We start from the raw sequence: 10,949 nt of genomic DNA, 5'->3' as shown, positions 1-10,949 counted from the left end.
TATGACGTTCGGGACCCGCTGGTCAGTTGACCGGTCAAATGTTGATGTCAGCATGACATCGCGATGATGTCATAAATGGAATTTTATTAAATCTTTTAAATCTGTTTTTAATTCTTAAATAATTAATAAAACTTTGAAAATTAATATTAAATAATCCGTAAGTCAGATCAAAATATTTTCAACATGAAAGTTGATCAGCAAAGCGAGACGAACCCGGATACACGGTCCGTTCGTCTGTCACGCGTCCCTAGCATAGCAAACATGGAACTTTTCCATCGTTTCCTGTATAACCGATAGTAGCCCGAGACCCGGAAAATATCGTCAGATATTCTTCCGACCCGCCTATGACGGATGTTGCTGCGTTAGTTCATGTCTAGCCTGCATCTTTCCATGTCATGCTTTGTGTTACATCGGTGCTATTATTTATTGTTTCTTCCCCCTCTTCTTACCGGTAGACCCCGAGACTGACGCTGCTGCCGGGTACATCTATGACCCTGCCGATCAGTCCTTTGCCGCAGAGCAGCAAGGCAAGCAAACTCCCCTTGATCATTCCTATATCGCCTATGTCTTTCTTCCTACTGCTTGCATTAGTATTTTGCTACTGTTGTAGTTAGCTCCTATATCTGATGCATAGCCTGTTTTTGATGAACTGCTACTTTCAGTCCTGTACCTTTAACCTGCTTAGTATAGGTGGAGCAGTCATCCCCTCTGACCCCGTAGATCAGTTGCTCCGCTTGTTTTCAAATCTCGATCTCCGATGGACGAGCCAGACCCGACACAGCACATTCACCCCCCTTCGTTGTACGACGCTATAGAGATACTATCGGGTACCGAGGGTGACACCTCGCTAAGTACTCCTGATGATATCTCTGTAGTATAGCTAGTCGGTCGTGGTTATCGAGGGTGACTCCTCTTTCACCATTCCCGATGACGCCTCTGTCGTCCAACCCCGCGAGTGTGGGACCCCCGAGGGTGATTCCTCTAAGCCCACCTTGACGGGTACATCGTTCGGTGTCCAACGAGGGTGATACCTCGGACCCCCCCCCCCCCCGATGTTTCAACCACACAGTTACTCGACCATGTTACTGGGTTCATTGGTGATTAGTTGTAAGACGGGTGGATTCCCGCGAGACTGTGTTGCTGGCCTAATTAAAATGCTAATGGATTTGGGTATTTGATCTGGGTTGGTCGGAGACCTTTTCGCACTAACCGGCTACGCGGGAAGAATTATGGGTACTCGGCGTCGCGGTATCAGCCGAAGCTTTTCAGATGCCAGCAGTGTAGCGGCGCGCGCCCGAGTGGTCCCGAGGTGCACCGCGCTTGTGATTAAGGGATGCTAAGACTGACGTCGGCCGCCCACGCCACTTGCAGGAGCGTGAAGGGGAACTGGGCCCATGAACCCTTTGTGCTTAGGATTTAGACTGGCGGGCTGGCCTCTCTGATTAGTCTTAGGTGGGGCTGCGACGTGTCGATATTCCGTGGCCGGGCAGGACCCAGAAAAGTATGTCCGGCCAGAGTGTTATCGAGCATGACGGGACATGTGGTGCACCCCTGCAGGGATGAAAATTAACTATTCGGATAGCCGTGTCCACGGTTACAGGACGACTTGGAGTTGTGCCCCGATCTTTTACAACTACAATTGTTACTTAACTGAAATTAGTTTGCCTCGGGATTGCTTCCTCGCAGGGAGTCGAGGGAGGATCTTTAGGCGTGACCTCACTTTAATATTGCTGCAACAATATGACTATTATTGTGTTACCCCTGTTCCACTCTCGTCTATTGCTGCAAGACCCTGAAGATGCTAGTCTTCGATAGGACTAGGCCTTCTCTCTCTATTCTCGCATTGTTGCAGTCAGTCCACATATAAACCCCCTTCTTTGATACTGATGCATAATTAGAATAGTCCTGATGTAAGACTTGCGAGTACTTTAGATGAGTACTCACCGCTGCTTTGCTCCTCCCTTGTTCCCTTGATCCGTTTGCTGCGACCAGATGATGAAGTCCAGGAGATGGAGGTCCCCGCCGCCGACGACTGCTACCTCGACGGTGCCTACTACTACGTGGAGGCCGCTGATGATCAGGAGTAGTTAGGAGGTTCCCAGGCAGGAGGCCTCGCCTCGTTCGATCGTTGTATCTTTTGTGCTAGCCTTCTCTAAGGCACCCCATGTTGTTTTATGTCTGTACTCAGATATTTGTTGCTTCCGCTGACTCGTGTGTTTATCGAGCTTTCGTATTCTAGCCCTCGAGGCCCCTGGCTTGTAATATGAAGCTGATGTTATTTTATTTGTGTCTAGAGTTGTGTTGTGATATCTCCCCGTGAGTCCTTGGGTTTGATCGTACGCATTTGCGTGTATGATTAGCATACGATTAAGCCGAGGGCGTCACAAGTTGGTATCAGAGCCAACTGCCTGTAGGTAGCCCCCTTTCCAACTCCTTGGCCGAAGTTGAGTCTAGTGTTTGAAAAACTTTACTAACACTGATGTTGTGGCTTACGGGCCCACATCTCAATTGGGTGGTATTAGTATCTTTTACTTCTTTCCTATACTCTGGGCTCTACTCTCTCTTCTATTTCGGGTCAAAGATTTTACTAACTCTAACATTAGGTTCTCGTAAATACTTCCGTCCGAAGAGTCCCCGCTCCTGATAATGACTCAATTCGTGAGGAGACTCCGATGATATTCTCCGATGCTTTCTCTCTAGAACTTGTGCCCATCGCTCTTTTGATTTCCCTTCCTTCGTCAACCACTATGGATGACTACATACAAATGTCCTTCATACCTTCTTCTCCAATTACTCTTACTTTACGAGAGGCAATGAATTTTCTTATCGGGGATTCGTCCATCATTAGTTGTCTGGGGTTTTGAGAGTTCTTCGAATTACTAATTGATCTTTCGGAATCCCCTGTAACCTATTGCTTTTGACCTTTTTCACCTGCTTGTGTTAGGGTTAAATCCATATGTCTAGCCGCATTCATTAAATTCCTTTGTGAATTTCCTCTGATCTTATCGATTCTACTTTTGTATGAATGCACACAATCATCTGCAGACACTCTTGAATTATCTTACGGCGCATACGTCCTTCCAGACAGAGCTGGTTCTCGACAAATCAACTGTGGTGGTTGTCCATCTAAATCCATTCAGCTTACTTGTATTTGACCGGAGCATCTGATTATGATACACCAATCTAGAAATCTTAATTCCTTTGGTAGTTAAGTATCGATATTTTTCAGATGTTCTATTAACACGATGCATTGCATCCTATATCCCTCTGATTGAGTACCGTTACTCACATCAGATCATTTGTGGATTGTCAGACTCATTTGAGTTATTATCCGACGGCATCCTTTGCTTTAGAAAATTCTTGTGATTGCTTCCCCTGACACATGATGCCATTGGTAAATTGTGTCTTCTCCCTTTGATAAGTTGTACCATACGAATTGTCAGCCATGCCCTTCAAGCATGTGTTAGTTACTCTTGAAGTTTGTGGTATATGTTCCTAAGATGCCCCGATGGGTTGGACATGTGCCTTCCTTAATCAATATGACCTGAAGAGTTTTCACAAGTCTTGCTCTTCTGGTGTTTTGCCAAATGTTCTTTTAAAGCTACAACTTGATCAAAGGCGAGGAATAAATGGCAGGTGATGCATTGATGAAGTGGGAGTCGACCTTGAACATTGTGTTCATGCCCATGGAAACGACGTTGATCCTATCATAGAAACTTCTCGTATAAATAATCAATTCATTCTGTAGTTCAAATATGGGATCTGTGACCTTGTCCTTTGCAGTCGTGGTTCCGACCATGTTGTCGTACCTTGATTTCATTCTCGGACGAGTTAAAGTACTTGTCTTCTTCAGATCGACACGCCGGTCCAAACCGTAAAGTTGATCTACCTCCGAGTATAATTCCTTGTAGCTCGAGGATATCGCGGAGCTATGGAACTTCTTGTGAGCTCCTCATCAACTATGATATTTTCCTTAATTCCAGTTGCCTCGTGTTTGAGTTGTTGGACACGCGAGTACATCGATATCTGAATCGAATACGCATTGCGATTCAACAATTTTTAGTAATCTTCCTTGTTTACGAGTTTGTACTCGATCTTGTCATTCCAAGCTGTTAAGCCACGTCATCATCGTCATGTTGGAGCTCGATCATGCTATCTATAACCTTCATCCCTCGAACACAATTCCAACTGTGCGTTAAGCTTGCATCGAGCTTTCCACCTCATGTTGGTTGTCTTGAAAGGCAATCTCAATTCTAAGCGAGCAGTCTTATCTGTGTTTCCGACAACCTCTTGCTTCATCATTCCCTTGCTTGATGTTGTCGCTAAACGATTACATCTTCATGAAATTTCTCGACAAATGTGTCGTGATCACCATCAGCATTCGGAGCTCTTGGAGGGTAACAATTGAATGCATGTTGAGAAATACCATCCCTTTCCCTCGATGATTTGTATTATCATCGACACCCGTGTTGCTTTCCCTCCAACACAAACGTGTTCATGTTTTGTGTTGTCCTTTGTGTTACTCACTATCCAGCTTATGTTATCTTCTACCTTGGAGTATTACTATCTGGTATGTCAAGAATGTCGTGAAAATTGCACGCGTATTAAGAATTCTTGATATAGTAATACTTCTTGCCATCACCATTCATTTCTTGGTCCCGTGTTGTTTCTAACCGGTATACCGACAAATGAACTCTGATGTGTGGTTCCCATACTTCTGTCAACCCTATCCCCTTGAGGTTAACAACTGATTGTTTCCTTCTTGGTGTGTTGGGTGTTGACTCATCATTTTAGCATTGGTTGTGCTACTCAACCCGTATTTCCGAGTGCACCCTTCGACCAATGTTTAATTGTCGTTGTTCCCTCGAGCATACGACATTATACCATTTGATTTGACAAATGCTATCTCCTTAATATTATAAATTTTGGAAGTTCAACACTGGTAAAACCTTAAGGGATTGCTGTTGAGCCTATCAGCCACACCCTCAACTCCTCTATGTACCACGATGAAGCTCTTGAAATCATTATCCTTGTGCCTAGCTCATGAAGAATGTGTGGATAGTAGGAGTGTATTTCCCAAAGTTCACGTGCACTCTTTCCGCCGTGAATATGGAAAGTTTTGTTTCGCTTCCTCTCGTGAAATACCAAATCATTCACGCATGTGCGAAGTGTTATATGTTTTGAAGATTTGCTATCCTCACTCCATATAATTTCTCTTAGCACGTCAAGCTACTGACTGATTTGATCGAGGAAAAGAAGTTCTTTCATAAGAGCTAATCCATACTTACACATGGAGCCTTGTTATCCTCGATGATGGTGTCCAAATGAGAACCCAGTTACATTTTGACGTACAAATTCTATGTGGGCACGAATGTCTTGACATTGTGTTCATATGTATTAAATCAAACTCTTGATTCAAGAATTGCTTGTGTAGTTCATATCATGAGAACCTTGCGTCTTCATTTTTCTTCTCAGTCATCTTGAGTGTGAGGTGTCCCGGCACCAATCAGATCTAATTCTCTGGCAGATATGATGGTTGGAACATTTCCCAGTAATTATAACTTTGGTCTTTAGGAAAACCGCTACAGTGATGTCTTGTCTGGCACACTGGGTCGGAGGACCTATTGTTATAAATCCTTCCATATGTAAGGTTCGCCATTCTACCATGAGGAAATTGTATGACTTAGCTTTATAAGTTGTCCCTCCTGGTTCCTCTTGTATACCCATAAGTCCAACCTTTATCTGATGACCATGTCGATACTACCCCAAAGCACGGATGTGGTAATTTAAATTTCAACAGGAACATTGGAAGCGCGATGCTAAATTGTTCCTGATCAATTATCCAAACCGCATGGTATGGATAAACATGTTGATTCTTCTTGTCTCTTTACCAAGATGGTTATGTGCTGGATGACCTATCATGTATACCATACTCTATGATTTCCTCGGAAATGGTATACTCTAATACTTGTGTGTGTGTGAACACATTTTCCCTCCCATTGGTCTGTTTGATTTTTATTGTGGCATAACTTATCTAAGCAGTGTTAATTCCCTGCTTAGGTAAAATTCTTGGTTTACGACTCTATCGGTAAGACCCTGCTACTATTATGGATAACATTCCGGTAGCCACCGGTGGACGAGAGCCTTGCCTATTGGTCCGCCTCGTTTCAACGAGCAGGAAAATGGTTCTATTCGTTCCCCGCCCTTGGTACTGACGTTGTTACCAACATTACTGACAGGTTACCCTGTGACATGTCTTGCTACCAAGACCGTATAGTATGTCATCCCTCAGCCTACTTTCGGGCCACATGGTGGACCCATAACCCAAAGTTCCACAGGATTGAAACCTGGCTCTCCTGTACATCTTTGACTCCAAAGTATCCTTTACACTTGGCTTCGTATGAAATTCTCGAGACACCGTTCAATGTACCGATCACTCTTCGGTCCGGATATTATCCAACATACTAAAGATCAAGTCCCACATTTTTCATGACAATCTGGAGGTTGCTCAGTCTCGTCAGATGAGTCGGTATGACCGTCATCATCAATATATGGTATATCAACCTGGCGTAAAGGTTGATCTTCACGTCACACCAATGAGAGATGCACATCGTTTTGGGATCAAGGATAAGTTAGCTCCTCGCTATTTGGTCCTTTCACTGTTGTCGAAAGGCGTGGAAAAGTGGTTTATCAATTGGAACTGCAGGCAAACCTTTGTCAGGTTCACGATGTCTTCCATGTGTCTCTGCTCCGCCGCTGCTTCAGGGATCCCATTCGAGCAGTGGATCGTGACATGCTTGAGCTACAACAAGACCTCTCTTATAAAGAGCATCCGGTCCGCATTCTCGACCAAGCTGAACGTAAGACTCGTCGCAAGGTCACTAAGTTCCTTAAGGTGCAGTGGTCAAATCACTCTGAAGATGAAGCCACTTGGGAACGCGAGGATCATCTTCGCGATGAATACCCCGGGCTCTTTCCCTCTACCCCTTAATTCTCGGGACGAGAATTCTTGTTAGTAGGGGAGAATTGTGACATCCTCGACTTTTGCTACAGTAATTATTGTAATTAAGCGACAGTGATCACCCGCTAATGATGCCACGTCACCGTTGACTATATCAATGTTCTCGTGATGGTTGAAACCGAATCATAATTCGAAGCTTCGGGATTAAGTCAAACGTGGAAAGATTTTTATGTTGTTGAGATAACAACGTCGGGGAGTTATAAAGATTCCCTAACAGATTATAATATCAAGTCGGGTACTTTTGGAATCGTTGATGATCCCGATATATTAAGAAAGGGGCTCCAACAAAATAAGTAAAGAGATATAGTAAATGAAGATAAATAAACAAAAGAAAGGACTAAAAGTATAAATAATAAACGATGAAAGAAAAGTAAATAAGAATAGAATAAAGAAAAAGGGATTAGAATAAGAAATAATAGAAAGGAGGAAACAAAACAAAACAAATCAAAAAAAAGGAAAACCGACCGGCCCAACTGGGCCAAAAGGCCCAGCCGGCCACCCACCCCTCATCCCGCAAACCCTAGCCCTCCTGGGCGCCACCCCCCCTCGCTACTCCCTCCCTTTCCCACGCCGCCGCCAGCCACCCCCTCGTGGGGGGGCCCCACCCCCCACCGACACTCCCTCCTCTCATCCCGTGACTCTCCCTCCCCACGATCCCTCCACTCCCTCTCTCTCTCGGCCCCCCACCAACCGAGAGCCCCCCCCATCCCCACGACGCCAGGCCCCTCCCTCCTCTCCCGTCGCCCTCCACCTCGCCCCAGATCCCACCTCGGCCGGCGGCCTCCCCTGCCTCCCGCCGGCGAGCTCCCCCGCCGGCCCCCTCCCTCCATCCTCTCCACCGCCTCCTTCTACCCCGGCGGCCCCCCCCCATCGGTCCCCGCATCCTCCTCCCCGGCGGCCCCTCATCCTCCCGGCCGGCGAGCCGCCTGCCCCTCGGCCTCCACCCCGCCGGCAGGGGGCCCCGGCTGCCTCGGCCGGCCTCCCTCGGCCCCTTCACCACACCGGCGAGCCCCTCCCCCACCGGGCCTCCCCTACGCCTCTTCCTCGCCGGATCCGGCCGGCTCCCCCTCGCCGGCGCGTCACCACCATCGTCACCGTCACCGTCACCGCCTCCACGCCGTCTCCACCGTCACCTTCTTGCGAACTCCGGCTTCACCGGGCCGTCACGTCACCGTCGGTGAGCCCCTCCTCGGGCTCCTCCCACCTTGTCGTTCTCCTCGACGTCCCGGTTCCGTTCCGGCAAACGGGGCCTCGATCCGTCGGCGGTGGACTCCGGTAGGAGGATTTGAGTATTTGGTTCCTCTAGGTGGTGTTAGCAGAGAGAGTTCTCTGTCTGTTAACAGAGAGAGATGAGTGTTGAGAGAAAAGAAAAAATGAATAAAAACAAATGTTGTATTCCGTATGTATGTATGTATGTATTCGATACCCGTATTATGTATGTATTTGCGTATATAGGCATGTGGAGAGATACGACATTTGTATGTTTATTTATTTGTGATTTTAAAATGTGTATTTGACCTTAGGTCACTTACCGGTGGGGCCAATGAACCCGTTGTCTATGACAGGGAGGCCCCAAGCGATAGTTGATATAATTAGAAAAATAATGTTTTTATTAAATAAATAAATAGATAGATATATTTAGTTAAATTAATTAATTAGAATAATTAGAGTATGACACGCGGGTCCCCCACTAAATTAATCTGATTAATTAATAATTAATCTTAATAAAAACTTGTGCCTATGACGTTCGGGACCCGCTGGTCAGTTGACCCGTCAAATGTTGATGTCAGCATGACATCGCGATGATGTCATAAATGGAATTTTATTAAATCTTTTAAATCTGTTTTTAATTCTTAAATAATTAATAAAACTTTGAAAATTAATATTAAATAATCCGTAAGTCAGATCAAAATATTTTCAACATGAAAGTTGATCAGCAAAGCGAGACGAACCCGGATACACGGTCCGTTCGTCTGTCACGCGTCCCTAGCATAGCAAACATGGAACTTTTCCATCGTTTCCAGTATAACCGGTAGTAGCCCGAGACCCGGAAAATATCGTCAGATATTCTTCTGACCCGTCTATGACGGATGTTGCTGCGTTAGTTCATGTCTAGCCTGCATCTTTCCATGTCATGCTTTGTGTTACATCGGTGCTATTATTTATTGTTTCTTCCCCCTCTTCTTACCGGTAGACCCCGAGACTGACGCTGCTGCCAGGTACATCTACGACCCTGCCGATCAGTCCTTTGCCGCAGAGCAGCAAGGCAAGCAAACTCCCCTTGATCATTCCTATATCGCCTATGTCTTTCTTCCTACTGCTTGCATTAGTATTTTGCTACTGTTGTAGTTAGCTCCTATATCTGATGCATAGCCTGTTTTTGATGAACTGCTACTTTCAGTCCTGTACCTTTAACCTGCTAAGTATAGGTGGAGCAGTCATCCCCTCTGACCCCGTAGATCAGTTGCTCCGCTTGTTTTCAAATCTCGATCTCCGATGGACGAGCCAGACCCGACACAGCACATTCACCCCCCTTCGTTGTACGACGCTATAGAGATACTATCGGGTACCGAGGGTGACACCTCGCTAAGTACTCCTGATGATATCTCTGTAGTATAGCTAGTCGGTCGTGGTTATCGAGGGTGACTCCTCTTTCACCATTCCCGATGACGCCTCTGTCGTCCAACCCCGCGAGTGTGGGACCCCCGAGGGTGATTCCTCTAAGCCCACCTTGACGGGTACATCGTTCGGTGTCCAACGAGGGTGATACCTCGGACCCCCCCCCCCCCCCCGATGTTTCAACCACACAGTTACTCGACCATGTTACTGGGTTCATTGGTGATTAGTTGTAAGACGGGTGGATTCCCGCGAGACTGTGTTGCTGGCCTAATTAAAATGCTAATGGATTTGGGTATTTGATCTGGGTTGGTCGGAGACCTTTTCGCACTAACCGGCTACGCGGGAAGAATTATGGGTACTCGGCGTCGCGGTATCAGCCGAAGCTTTTCAGATGCCAGCAGTGTAGCGGCGCGCGCCCGAGTGGTCCCGAGATGCACCGCGCTTGTGATTAAGGGATGCTAAGACTGACGTCGGCCGCCCACGCCACTTGCAGGAGCGTGAAGGGGAACTGGGCCCATGAACCCTTTGTGCTTAGGATTTAGACCGGCGGGCTGGCCTCTCTGATTAGTCTTAGGTGGGGCTGCGACGTGTCGATATTCCGTGGCCGGGCAGGACCCAGAAAAGTATGTCCGGCCAGAGTGTTATCGAGCATGACGGGACATGTGGTGCACCCCTGCAGGGATGAAAATTAACTATTCGGATAGCCGTGTCCACGGTTACAGGACGACTTGGAGTTGTGCCCCGATCTTTTACAACTACAATTGTTACTTAACTGAAATTAGTTTGCCTCGGGATTGCTTCCTCGCAGGGAGTCGAGGGAGGATCTTTAGGCGTGACCTCACTTTAATATTGCTGCAACAATATGACTATTATTGTGTTACCCCTGTTCCACTCTCGTCTATTGCTGCAAGACCCTGAAGATGCTAGTCTTCGATAGGACTAGGCCTTCTCTCTCTATTCTCGCATTGTTGCAGTCAGTCCACATATAAACCCCCTTCTTTGATACTGATGCATAATTAGAATAGTCCTGATGTAAGACTTGCGAGTACTTTAGATGAGTACTCACCGCTGCTTTGCTCCTCCCTTGTTCCCTTGATCCGTTTGCTGCGACCAGATGATGAAGTCCAGGAGATGGAGGTCCCCGCCGCCGACGACTGCTACCCCGACGGTGCCTACTACTACGTGGAGGCCGCTGATGATCAGGAGTAGTTAGGAGGTTCCCAGGCAGGAGGCCTCGCCTCGTTCGATCGTTGTATCTTTTGTGCTAGCCTTCTCTAAGGCACCCCATGTTGTTTTATGTCTGTACTCA

This window comes from Hordeum vulgare, chromosome 3H (assembly GCF_904849725.1).
Source record: "Hordeum vulgare subsp. vulgare chromosome 3H, MorexV3_pseudomolecules_assembly, whole genome shotgun sequence".
NCBI classification, from domain to species: Eukaryota; Viridiplantae; Streptophyta; class Magnoliopsida; order Poales; family Poaceae; genus Hordeum; species Hordeum vulgare.
The sequence above is the reverse complement of the archived record's forward strand: the minus strand, read 5'-3'. Positions refer to the sequence as shown.